This window comes from Oreochromis niloticus, linkage group LG22, assembly GCF_001858045.2.
Source record: "Oreochromis niloticus isolate F11D_XX linkage group LG22, O_niloticus_UMD_NMBU, whole genome shotgun sequence".
In the NCBI taxonomy this organism is placed as follows: Eukaryota; Metazoa; Chordata; class Actinopteri; order Cichliformes; family Cichlidae; genus Oreochromis; species Oreochromis niloticus.
This window is the reverse complement of record NC_031985.2, coordinates 38,987,446-39,000,373: the sequence shown is the minus strand read 5'-3', so window position 1 is coordinate 39,000,373 and position 12,928 is coordinate 38,987,446. Positions and strand designations below refer to the sequence as shown.

Sequence of the window (12,928 nt, the reverse complement as noted above, 5' to 3'; positions counted from 1 at the left end):
TGTGTCCCAGATGTCACACAGGCACTTTTATTAACATACAGCATAGATGTACATGAGAAAAATACTCAGAAATATATTATCAGCATTTATTAAATAATGATGCTCTATAAATAAAAGAAAACTATGTTGTTTTTGTGCATAACAAAAAGCTCACAATTGTGCAGTCAAAATGTAAACTAACAGACGCTGAGCATAATAACAAAGACAGATTTCACAGCTGCTCTGTTCCCAACTTCTACTGCGTGACTGACAGCCTGGTGTTTGAAATCCGCTTCGTAACCATGTCTCTGAACAGGAGCCATTTATGGTCCTTATACACACACAGTACAGTAATATTACCTTGAAGCGCAGTACGTATCACTCCGCGAGGCTCCTCGGTAGCCGTAATGCACCCAAAAATCCATCAAGCGGTGCAGCTCCGTAGCTTAGCAAAGTCGGACTAAAACATTTTTTGACAGATTGCTGAGCGCTGTGTATCACAAAAAATCGGTTGGCGGTCATCAAGCACAACCAGAATTCATATATAAGGCATACTGTCGATTTTTGAGAAAATGAAAGGATTTTAGGCGCTGCATGGCGTCAACGGGTTAGCGCGGTTAGCCCATTAACGCGTTGATGCTGTCCAGCCCGACCCATAGGGCAATCTGCGGTAACTCGTTAACGGAGATTTGCCGCGTTAATGCAGTTATGGCGTTAACGTCATTTTAACGAGATTAACGCTACCAGCAGTAAACTAGTAATCTCCAAATGTTTTCTTTTGTCTGACCAGCTCCTCTTTGATAGCTGCCGTGTCCATCTTGTCGCTGCCTGCAGGTGAAGCGATGGGGGAGGGGGAGTTGTGTTCAGTGAAGGAGAGGCGAGGCAGAGTAACGTTCCATAGAGACAAAAGTGGACGAAAGAGAGGCAAACTTGCAGCTCCACAAGTATAATTATAACGTAACATAGACTATATTGATATAAACGATAGATTATAGATAGATCGATAGATCACATCTTATATCTCATATAAAAATATATCGATATATTTAAAAACTTGATATATCGCCCAGTCCTAAGTCTTACTATACTGTACATTAGCACATTATGCATCTAAAATAGTTATGTGGACTGATGCTGTGTTGACATCACTTATGTAGGGAATTATGTATGTGTTGTGTCTCATTTTCACATTTTTTAAACATATGGGTGTTAAAATCAGAGAATACCACAATCTCTGTGTGTGTTTATTTGTAATGGTTAACTTAGAGCCTAAAGCTAAGCTGAAATTTAATAATTTCTCTGTGTCCATAAACAAATACTTAAACTTAAATGTGTTTAAAAGGAAGACTTGGCACAGCCAATCACTGGAAGTGCTTTGTTTCTAGAAGGATTGATGTCATCATTTTAATAGAGCTTCTCCCGAGCTCGTTATTGCAAAGTAAAAAGAAAACACATTCTTTCATGTTTTCTTTTCTCCCGTGTTTTAGGGTGTTAAAAGTCCAGCCTTTTAACATTTATGTTGTCAAATGTTACCGTATTTTTCGGACCATAAACTGCACCAGATTATAAGGCGCATTAAGCGAAACAAAACAGTCAGATAAGTCCAACTTTATTCAACTCATTCTTCTTGCTTCCTCCACTTCTGTACCATTGATTCATTAATGCTGTATTCTATCACAGCTGCTCTATTCCCATGTTGTTGCAGTATATTAATGACTAACCTGGTATTGTGGATGGATTATCTCAGCTGTTCTCCTGACTGAAGTTTGGTCCGTTTGCAGCATCCTGCCATGAGATTGCATTTGTCCCTAACCATCAGGAACCCTCACGTTAACTTTTTTTTTTTTTTAAAGTTAGCGTTCATCCTCCAGCTTCACTGTGTTTCTTATGCTAACAAAGCTGTGTCGCTAGCAGTCACGTAGCACGTCATTATATACCAGCTAGCCCAACTTCAGTAACCCTACAAACGTCACTGCTGTTTAGTTTCCTGTCTTCATTTATGTTGGAAGTGATAGCAGAGCTGTACGTTTGAATTTTTCAGAAATCTCTCAGTCAGAACATGCTATATCATGTTTAGGTGGAAACAAGCAAGCTAACTTCCTGCTAACTTCTAACTCTGTTAAATTTAATGAATCCTGTTTTCATGGATGCCTGGATGTTAAACTTAATTGTTACACCTGGTAAAGCAGCAATGCTGATCGTTTTATTAAAGATGAAAGAATTTAGACAGTTTTTAACTCTCAGTGATGCTGCAGTGTTCGTTTGACTTTGGGACCTGAAGCGGACGGAGTTTTGGACCCAGATTACTCCTCGAGGCTCCTGACTACGGTAGCTGTAATGCTCCAAAAATCCATCAAGTGGTGCGGCTTCGTAGCTTAGCAAAGTCGTACTAAAACATTTTTGGCAGATTTTTGAGCGCTGTGTACCACATAAAATCGTTTCGAGGTCAGTAAGCACAACCAGAATTCATACATAAGGCATGTAACTAACAGTGAAGTATTCCAATGTTTTTCCTTGTGTTTATATTTGTAAGTTTCCTTTAACCGTGAAACTTTGTTTTGTAATTGGCGGTAGCGGACGTAATGTGCAGCATGGACTGAGTTTGTGGTGACACAAGAGCAGTGAAGCATGGCGCTCTGTGAGTTCTGCTGCATTGTCCTACTGCCTTTAAACTGGACTTAAGTTTTAAAGAACATATAAGGAACGGACTTTCTCCCGTTTGGCTACAGCAGGCAATGAGGTGTGTTCAGGGTGCCTCTGTTAATTTGAGTTTCAATGAAAGTGCAGTGAAAGTGCCATAAAAAGGCATTTATGTGTCTATACCTTTGTTTGGGTTTACTGTGATAAGAGTGTTATTGTAAACATGTTGCTGATTGTAATTGTTTTGTTTGGGTAGTTCTCACGATGATGATGATGATGACGACGCTGAGTGATCTTGTCGTCAACCATTGAATAAATCATCTGTAAACAAGAACTTGTCCGCGTGGTGGCTGACGGGAGCTACAAGGCATACCGGATAATCAGGCACACTGTCAATTTTTGAGAAAACTAAAGGATTTTAAGTGCGACTTATAGTGCGGAAAATACGGTATATAAATGAAGCTTTTGCGTAAGTTCAGTAAGGAAAATCTGTAATCACTGCTGCTTTCTTAGGTGTTCAGCTGCTCGTCTGTTCGTTACACCATTACCACTTTCCCACGATGTCCAACACAATATTGATATCATTACTCTAGTCCAGTCACCTTCTTGCCCACCTTATTTCAGCCAGTCAGCGTCCACTCAGATTAGTTTACAAATGTTTCGTCTTTCTCCCCTTCAGTCTTTCCCTTAGAGCTCCATCCAAGCCTTATCGTCACCACCACCATCAAGACCTCAATAAAACATGTTAAATTCTTCCAAACTGAGATCTTCTTATTAAATGAATCTATGATTTTTTTTTAATATCTTTGTTTTAGGACACTTTGTTGGTTTGGGGTCACAGTGTAATTTGGTTTCCTCTGTGTGCCATATTTGTTTTCTCAAGTCTTCTTAGTTTTGTTATCTAGATTTTAGTTTCCTTATATTCCATCTCTTGTTTCTGTTAAAATGCCTCCCCTGTGTTTCTCATGCATTCTAAGTCAGTCTTGTCTCCGTGTTTGTTTACCTTTCTGTCTTTGTGTCGAGCCTTAGACCTCTAAATTTCATCATAGAATCCCTTAAGATAAAAATTGTAGTAATAGCAGTGTCTGACATTGTCTTTTACAGTAATGTTAATATTTTCCTATATTGTCTATTGAAGACCGTATAGCATAGCTGGACTGGCCATTGGGCATACTGGGCATTTGCCCAGTGGGTCGATGATTTTTTTTTTTTTTTTTTGGTAACAGTATAAACAATGAAAGGCGGTGGACTGGCCAGATGCTGGCCGATGTGTAAAATGAAAAAATAACTCAGTTGTTTGGTGGTGGCTATGGCGGAGCTTCCACAGAGGCCAGCAGGTGGATGAGGGAAGGGTAGGCAGGAGGAGGAGAGACCCGAGGCGGTCGCCGGTCCGAGTGTCAGGTGAACTGAACTTCAGGTAAGAAGTTATGACCTGCAGTCTATCTGGGTCAGATATAAACCAAGTTTAGGTGGAGTTTATTTTCCTTGTGCTGACTTTTTACAGTCAGTTACAATAACTCGTACTGCGTACTAGCTAGCATGACGGAGTTTCTATACAGCTGGGTGGGTGCTATGATGTTACTGATAGTGAACTTTATTTTATTCATAAGGTTAGTTAGTAGAGTTGCCAACCGTCCCGTAAAAAACGGAATCATCCCGTATTCAGAGAAAATATTACGCATTTCGTATTGAGCTGAAAAGGAACACAGTTTGTCCCGGACTTCAGCTAGAATGAAAAAAAGACACAAAGCTGAGTTTTTCTGTTATTACGCTGCAGCTGCCTCTTCTTCTCTCATTCTCTCCCCTCCCTCTCCTGTTGCTACTTCAATCATGAAACTGATCAATGATCAGCTGATCGGCTTTTCTCTCTTGTTTGTTAACTCCCACTTTGCACCAGAAAGAGGAAACCAGCGGATGTCGTGCTAAACAACAGCAGCACCTTTAAGCTTGATCAGCTGTTGTTAGAATTTATTTAATATTAATTTCTAGTATCAGCTGATGTTTGCTGGAGCCACAGCTGTAAAGCTGCTGGTCATGATGTCGGTTTGGATATGTGGTGAGAGGGAAACATGAAGATGAAACCAGGAGATGTCCTTACTGAATCATCAGAGCTGAACAGGTGATGGAGAAACAGGTTTACCTTTTAGGTGACACGAATGAGTTGAAGGGAAGTTATGAACTGTTTCTGAGAGACAAATAACACCAGCATCCTTTTCTACGTAGCTGACAGCTGGTAACTGTGCAGGGGGGGGGTCTAGGAAAGTTTTGCCAGGGGGCCAGGTAGGGCATTAACAGGGAAAGGGGGGCACAAGGAAATACTTTTCTTACTTATTCTCATTTAAATTGTCTCGCTGTTATTAAATAATTATCTGAATCTTACAACCAAAATTTTTATCTGATGTAAAATGTATAGAAATCATACATATACCAACACCAGTGTACATCACTGTCACAACAGCATTTGTTTTCATTCAAAGGCTTTATGGCTTTTCCTATAATACCTGGTGGGCCGGTCTCTAGTCAAAATGCCCGGGCCGATTTTTTGTCCCAGTTCAGCCCTGCCGTATAGGTTAGAATGAAAAACGAGTTAACTGTCCAGTGTTGCGTTGCTGCGGTTAAAAGGAGATAAAGAGTTAATTTCATGATAAAACACATTTTCCCCGAAACATAGCAAAAGTGCAAATTGTTATGTGTCTGCTTTTTATCTGTTCTCTAGATCACTATAGATTTTTAGCTTATTGTAGCTTTAAGACTGACTAGTCTGCTTCTATATCATTTGTTGACAGCCAGGGAGGTGATGGCTACTTTATTATTTTAATTTGTTAAACATTTTAATTGGGGGTTTTCAGAATAGCTCCAGATCCAGCTGAAAGTAATTTAAAAGGATACCTCACCTTACTCAACAGCACTGTGTCTGCTGTGGAAACCTTCAACAGTCAACCAGGATCTGATGTGTTCAACCAATATAGACACAATAACCAAAAAGGCCCAGCAGAGCATATACTTCCTGTGTCAAAGCAGGAAGTTCAACCTGCCTCAGGAGCTGTTGATCCACTTCTACTCTGCAATAATCCAGTCTGTTTTCTGCTTATCCATCACTGTATGGTTTGGACCGGCTACCAAACAGGCTGGCGATGCCCGATGGTGGAGCTCATCGGGCACCGCCAGCCTGTTTGGTAGCTGGAGCTGATTGCCTTTATCAGCAACCTCCGTATTTAATTGTGTGGCTGAGCTTCAGTCGACGCTGGGTCGTTGAGTTTACTCATCAGTATAGCCGTGGATCGTTTGTGAAAACTTTGTGTGTGTTTGGATTGCCATATGAACTAATGTGTGTTTCTTCACTCGGAGTTTGTCACGGGAGCGGAGCCACTGTACAGACTGGAAGTTGCTGTTACACAATGCACACCACGGACACGAGCCCTGTGCGGGATTTGGGAGAAAACGCCACGGGAGCCACAGTGCTGGGATTTGCACATCGTTGTTCACTGTTTGCCACTGTAACGTCCTGCGTTTGGGTCCGCTCATTGCCTCAGACCTGACATAAACCGAGTACAATTATATTCCTGGTTATATTTATTCTTTACTTTTTATTTTACAAAGCTAGCAAAGCTGCTTACGTCAACCCTGATATTGTCTTACAGGTAAAAGAATGATTCCAAGTCACTTCCTCACAGCAAGGATAACAGCTAATTAACATAAGTTTGATATTGATCAGGTATCAGCAGAAACTGGTACTGGATCAGAGCAGAAAAAACTGAACTGGTTCATCTCCAGCATAATCCTTCAGTGTAAACATGCTGTAACACACCTGTCACCAGCCCATGTTAACCCAGACGATAGAAACAAGTACATTTCTACAAATCTCTCTTTTTTAAAAAACAAAAACACACAAATGCAAATTTAGTAGGTAAAACTGTAAATGTTGAATAACAGAGAATTCTATACTGTAAGAAATTATGACCAACTGGCAAACAAATACCATGACCGCATGTCATGGTATTTGTTTGTGTGTTTGGAGTTTATTTTTTCTAGAGCAGGACTCCAGGATTGCACACCATTTCAGTCTTAATTTGACATCATTGCCTTTAAACACCAAACTGATGTGAGCCTAAACAGAGGGAACCTTAACAAAGTAAAGACATTCACAGCTTATCTCATACAAAGAGCTGAAAGAGGCTAAAACAAAAAGAAAATGATGCAACATTTATAGAGCTGTACTGAGGCTGGAGGGAACCAAAACAGCCTGTTTGGTGCAGATATGAAACGTAATCCTGTGTACCCAGTGTCTGAGTAAGTCTGTACTTAGATGTTTCTGTTTTGGTGAACTTTGTTAGGATATTCTGTTTTAAAAGTAAAGTTTGGTAGGCCATCTCTGCCATTTTCTTCCTGTTTTGTGGCCAGCCAGCAAGTTTAGACATTGTAGTTTTGTGTTTTTAGATAAGAATTGTTTTTATTTTTTAGACAGGATGGGGAATATTTGTTTTGGCCTTGGAGACCCTGAAGTCTACAGCTTCCTTTCTGTTTAAGTCAAGTGTGAAACACTGAACTTGTGAAAACAAAAAAACGATCTGGCGGCATTGTGGTTAACACTGTTGCCTCACAGCAAGATGGTCCTGAGTTTGATTCCACCACCTTGCCGGGGGTCTTTCGGTGTGGAGTTTGCATGTTCTCCCCATATCTCTGTGGGTTTTTCCAGCTTCCTCCCACAGTCCAAAGATATGCGGTGGGGATATGTTAATTAATAACACTAAATTGGCCATAGGTGGCCATGGTTGCGACAGACTGGCGACCTGTCCACAGTGTACCCTGCCTATTGCCCTATAACAGCTTGGATAGGCTCCACCCCCCCCCCACCCCGGTGACCCTGACAGGGATAAACAGAAGAGAAGTTTTAAGTAGTGGATTGCTATATTTATTTGATACATTTTGTGTATAACGTAAATATAGACTGTGCCTCCTAGACTTCCATACTAAGGGTTGTGTGTCACAATAGTATGTCTGCTAGCTAAAGGCATAGCTGGAATATTTTCCAGCAAGAGAAAAGATTGTGAGATAACTTCATTCAGAGACTGAAGATAAGGACGGAAGAAGAGTGGTTATATTGAAAGATAGGACTGCTCAGTGCCATCTGATAAACTGAATATTTAAAGCTTCATTTAATGTCCTTTTTTCAATCACATACTGGATTTGTATATGATGTGAAGGCATGTTTTGCATTTATGAAACATCCCAGAAAAATTAGATATACAAAGTTTCTGTTATTCAAATGTTGCATGAAAATACGTGGGAGTTTAGTGCAGGATAAACAAGTTAGCGTGACTTCCTTTGATGACTTCACAGTAAAAGTCTATGATGCACTGGTACACAGTGGCTGTGGTGTTTATGGTCAGTTTGGTTGCATCGTAACAGATTCATTTGAATTTAAGTGGATAGCACTGATTTTAACCGTTATAGTAATTATATACCATCTAGTATAAAGACAATATAGGATGAAAATCAGCCAAGATAGCTTAGCTGGGAAACATCTGTTTACATCTGGTTTAAGTCATTGTGTAAATCCATAAGAAGCAGTAAACCTCAGAGCAGCAGCAGAGGTCGGATGATCAAAGCCTGTACACAAAGAAAACCTGCTGGATCGCTCGATAGAAATTATTGCAAGTTGTGATTATGTTTGGCACGCAGACATACTACAGCCAATTTCAGGGTTCCCCTACCTGCCAAGACCCACTTTTTTGTTAAATTAATATAGCAAAAAGAATGACTTTTTAATTTCTTACTTTTTTCCTTTTATTTGAATAAAAAAGTTGAATCAGCAGTTTTACTTTTATCAGAGTATTACTTAACGCAAGTATCATTACTTGTAATTATTAAGAGCAGAATTTTGCAACCTCTGAATTCTTCAGTTTAACTACTCAACTAACCAAGAACCTCTCATGTCATAAGGCTGAATGCATTTCACTGAAGACACCTGAGTTTAGTGTTACAAGAATTCAACAGAACTAAGAAAGAGAAGCGAGGCGAAGCAGCAGCTGCTTCTCTGAAACTCAGCCGGCACTTCTGTGGAGTGGAGCAAGTCACACTTCAGAATGTCACATAGCACCCTAACAGACCGCCTCCGATCCCTGAGAGCATTTTGCCATCTGCTGACTGTTACTGGTAATCACATGACCAATCACATTTTATATGCAGCTTTTACATCATTTCCTTAGGGATCATTAAAGTATTCTGATTCATATATAGTTAAGGCACACGGTGCATAACAATATGACTCGTGTCATCCATGAAGAAAAAGTCACATTTGAAAAATCCATGATCCATGTGATGGAGTTATAGAAGGAAAAGTTCAATGAGGAATAGGAGATGCACATTTGAGTCAAATTAAAATGTATGGAATAATTAAAGATCTTTCATTTTGGCACAGGGCTCAACATAAAGGCGCTGAAGAAACATTGCTGATGGAATTAAGCACATTATTAATGCAGGCTTACTCCAGGCTATTGCGCCGCTGATGTTATCCTTTGATATCTTCCAAAGTCATTAATATTGCATCGTGTAGCTGAAGTCTTAATCACCAGCTTCACTGCTGTACTGTATAAAGGAGTTGTTTTTTTTTTCTGGTGGTAATAAGTCGGAGGCACTATCAAACCAACCATCATTTAAAGCTAAAACTGCCATTGACTTTGAAATTCCCACTGACAGCATGCCATTCTGTCATGGCTCCCCACCCCCTCGATGGCATTTCACAGAGGACAATGCTGCTGTGCGCATACAAGTGGGTTAATTAAAAGATTCATAAGTCAGTCTGAGAACATTGACATACTGGAGAGCGATTTCAGCATTAGAAAACATCAAAGGGTTTAAACTCCAGGCATGAAAAGCATGGGAAATGAGCTTTCACATTGAGAAGCGCCTCCAAACCCTGCAGGAGGAGAGGAGCCTCTCTTTGACTCTCAGGTACCGAGAGCTTACAACTATGTCCTCATACCCCCACCTGCTCCCATGAGGAGGGGATGGGGGATGAGAGCAGACACACTCAGTGTTAAGAAATGAAGTTATGATATTGTTGTGACTGTTTTCAAGACAAATGTATGAATAAATACATTTATCCAGGGCTTTCTTTTTTCTTTTTGTTGAAATCAGAATTAAATTCTTGGCTTGAAAGCACTCTGAATGAATGAATGGGCATGCTGGGTGGGAGTGATGCTGCACATCACATCATGAGGTGATGCAAACCTGCACTTCCCCTGATGGACCGTTTCACAGTCAGGAGTGGGCTGCAACAGGTAAATGCCATCATGGTCATCCCCATGAACATCAACATCATCATTACTGTACAAACCATCTCCACCAGTGCACCGCTGTTGACCACCAGACCACCTCAAATATTACATTATTTTTAAAAATTTTAAATCTAAAATTTCAGGGATGCCGCGACGCACAATGTGACCAAGTGTCCGGATCCATCACTTCCCGGCGGCGCCAAAACAAACCGGTCAGGTGCCCGGTCACAAGAAATCACGGTCCCTCTGTGACCCACTTAACAGAATAATTAACAGCAGCATATTGCTCAGAACTTTTCAATAGCTCTTCGCACCAATGTTTAGAATTTCTCATAGAGAAACTTACCCCCGTCGCGCAGCTGCTCTCGGTGTGTTTAGTACAAATGGGCATCCTATTTTTTAATTTTCTTTTTTCCCCCGCCCTCAGCCACGGCACCTTTGCCTGAACGCAGCCGAGCAGGGAAGAGTGGAGGAAGTGAAGTCCTTCTGCCAAAGGCTGCTGCACCCGACCTGATGGCGCGCAGCTGCGCCGCACTGCCGCAACATGGCAGCACCGGGTCTAACCCCGCGTGACGGAGTGACTGACACCGTTCACCACATGACGAGAGCCTTTAGGTGGTGCTTTAACCCAAAGAGTTCATCTTCAACTTTAACATCTGAAGGTCACGTTTATTTAGAAATTCTGAATTTAAGAAATCATTATGTACGAAAAAAAGGCGGCTGCTGTTAGTCTGGGCTGTCATGCTGGGTTGTAGAGTGGTTACCGTAGATTCTTTATAGCACCTAGTATGTACCACTTGTTTGTATAAATGAGGACTTATAAAATTCCACACAGGCATTCAGCACTAACGTTTTTCTGTTACTGGTGTTCTGAGTCCTTCAGCTAAAATTACAAATAAATAAAAGGGAAACCTTTTCCCCTTCTTAATTTTCTCCCAAACCTTATGCGAGTGGAACTACGCTAGCTACAGGTTGGCAGATCGATCGATAGTATTGATACTGGTATCAGTATCAGATTGATACTAACACAGTTGGATTGATACTTTGTTTTTATCCTCAAAAGCCAGTATGTATCCAACTGTTCATCGATCTATCCATTCTCTTCCGCAATTCAGGGTCACATGGGGCCAGAGGAGTCCATCGGAGCTTAGGGCGAGGGGCAGGGTACAGCCTGGACAGGTCATCAGTCTCTGGCAGGGTTAGCAGACAGAGACATTAACATTCACACCTAAGTGCAATTTAGAATCACCAGTTAACCTCACCCCACTGAACTGTGTTAAATACATTTTATTATCTATATTTATATATATATTTATAGCACACTTAAACAACAGAAGCTGACCCAAAGTATCTAAAGACAGGCACATTTACATTCCAGGTCTCTAAAAACACAAAGTATGACTATATAAGAAGATGGTGTTAACTAATTATTTTGGGTAGTTAAATTTACAACACTGTTATGGTTTTGTTCATTAAAATATGTTCGGAATTTGGCCAGTTCACGATGATTCAGCTCATAAATCACAGCACACTGCTCTCCCCTACATAAGCTCCCTTTTTACGTTAAAAGTATCCATATTGGTATCAGTGTCAGCAATACTGCTCTTAATTTACTTTTTATTGGATCGATACTAAAGTTTGCAGTATCGCACGGCACGAACACTAACTAGAGATTCTGCATATAGCAGAGGTGGTCCGCGATACAATTATATCCGTTCCATTTGAACATGTCATATATGAACTGATAAGGGTTACATATATGTAGGGATGGGTTCTGACATAAACGGTAGTAACCAGACCGAAAAGCAGCGCACATTTCGGTGCTTTATTTTTCCTGAGCCAATTCTAGCCAATCATTTTACCTTTGCAAGCGTAGTAGGCGGGGCCAGGTACGTACGTTCTTTTAGAGCAGAGCTACAGATTAAAAATGCCCAAGGCGAAGCGGTCAAAAGTCTGGCTGTACTTCACAGCAAAAGATGCAAACTCAGCAGCCTGCAACAAGTGCTTTAAGCTGATACTGTGATACTGTCAAAGGAGGTAACACCTCAAATCTGATGGAACACCTGGCGACGCATAACGTTTTCTTTTAAAGCCGAGAAATGCGCCGTGTTTGACACCGTGCACATCTACTGCGGGTGTGGTGCCTGTTATCGGACCCGGAGTTAGCAACATCCCCCAAAAACCCGAAGAGTAGAGTCCTGGCCCCTAGCCCTGCCAGCGTAGCAGAATGATGAGGATGATGATGGCAGCAGCAGCCGTTCTCCTCTGCGTGAGTAGCTTCATGTTGTTCGTGTGTAATTTACGTTGAGTACTAACCACATTATTACATTAATGCATGTAAGGTGAACTAGCAAACACCGTGGTAGTTACATGCAGCTGTCTTCTTGTTTGATGGCAGATGCTCCCTTCACCCTGGCCAAAAAGGCTAAAATGACCTGCTGATCGGTCACAGCAGCCAGCATCAGTTCGGCGGCCTCTACACCCCTTTCTCATATGATGTTGAGTTAAAGCTGAGCACAATGATGTGTATAAGAAAACTGGAAAAGGTCTAAATGTAACGAGAGACATGAAAATGGAAATTCTAGACAGGCTGGCACAAGAGATATTTTCATAAAAGGCTACCCTGACAGACATGAAATAGAAACATCCCTGCCTTAGGGAGCCTACAGCATATGATCACTGGACAACAAGCATGAAATACAAGCTGGGAAACTACCAATCAAAGCTGCACCAAGCTGGCTATAATGAGGTCCATGTAAAACAGAAAAAGGCTGAGGGATGAAGATGCAGATCCTGAAATAAATGATGATGAAGCATTGAAAGGCCAAAGATGCATCTTGATTGGCGCAATGAAAGAAGGAGGAAAAGACATGCATTTCATCAGATAAAAGATGGATCTCATGTTCCCCCTCAGGAGGAAGGAGATTGTCGAGATGGAGACTGCGGTCTCTGAAATCCAGGAGACATGGCCTGTCCCCTGAAGAACAGGCGAGACAGATTTTTACATTTCATACTCATCATTTCATTAA

The 12,928-nt window shown here is 41.1% G+C and overlaps 1 protein-coding gene across 1 annotated transcript in view; it reads right to left on the bottom strand.

The window, feature by feature from the left end:
- LOC112843545 (uncharacterized) overlaps positions 1-10,613 on the bottom strand; it is an 85,207-nt gene extending 74,594 nt beyond the window's left edge. Inside the window, exon 1 of the transcript XR_003215966.1 lies at positions 10,246-10,613. The gene's annotated coding sequence lies outside the window, so the exon portion shown is untranslated. The remainder of the gene's footprint in view (positions 1-10,245) is intronic.
- Between the last annotated feature and the right edge of the window lie 2,315 nt (positions 10,614-12,928).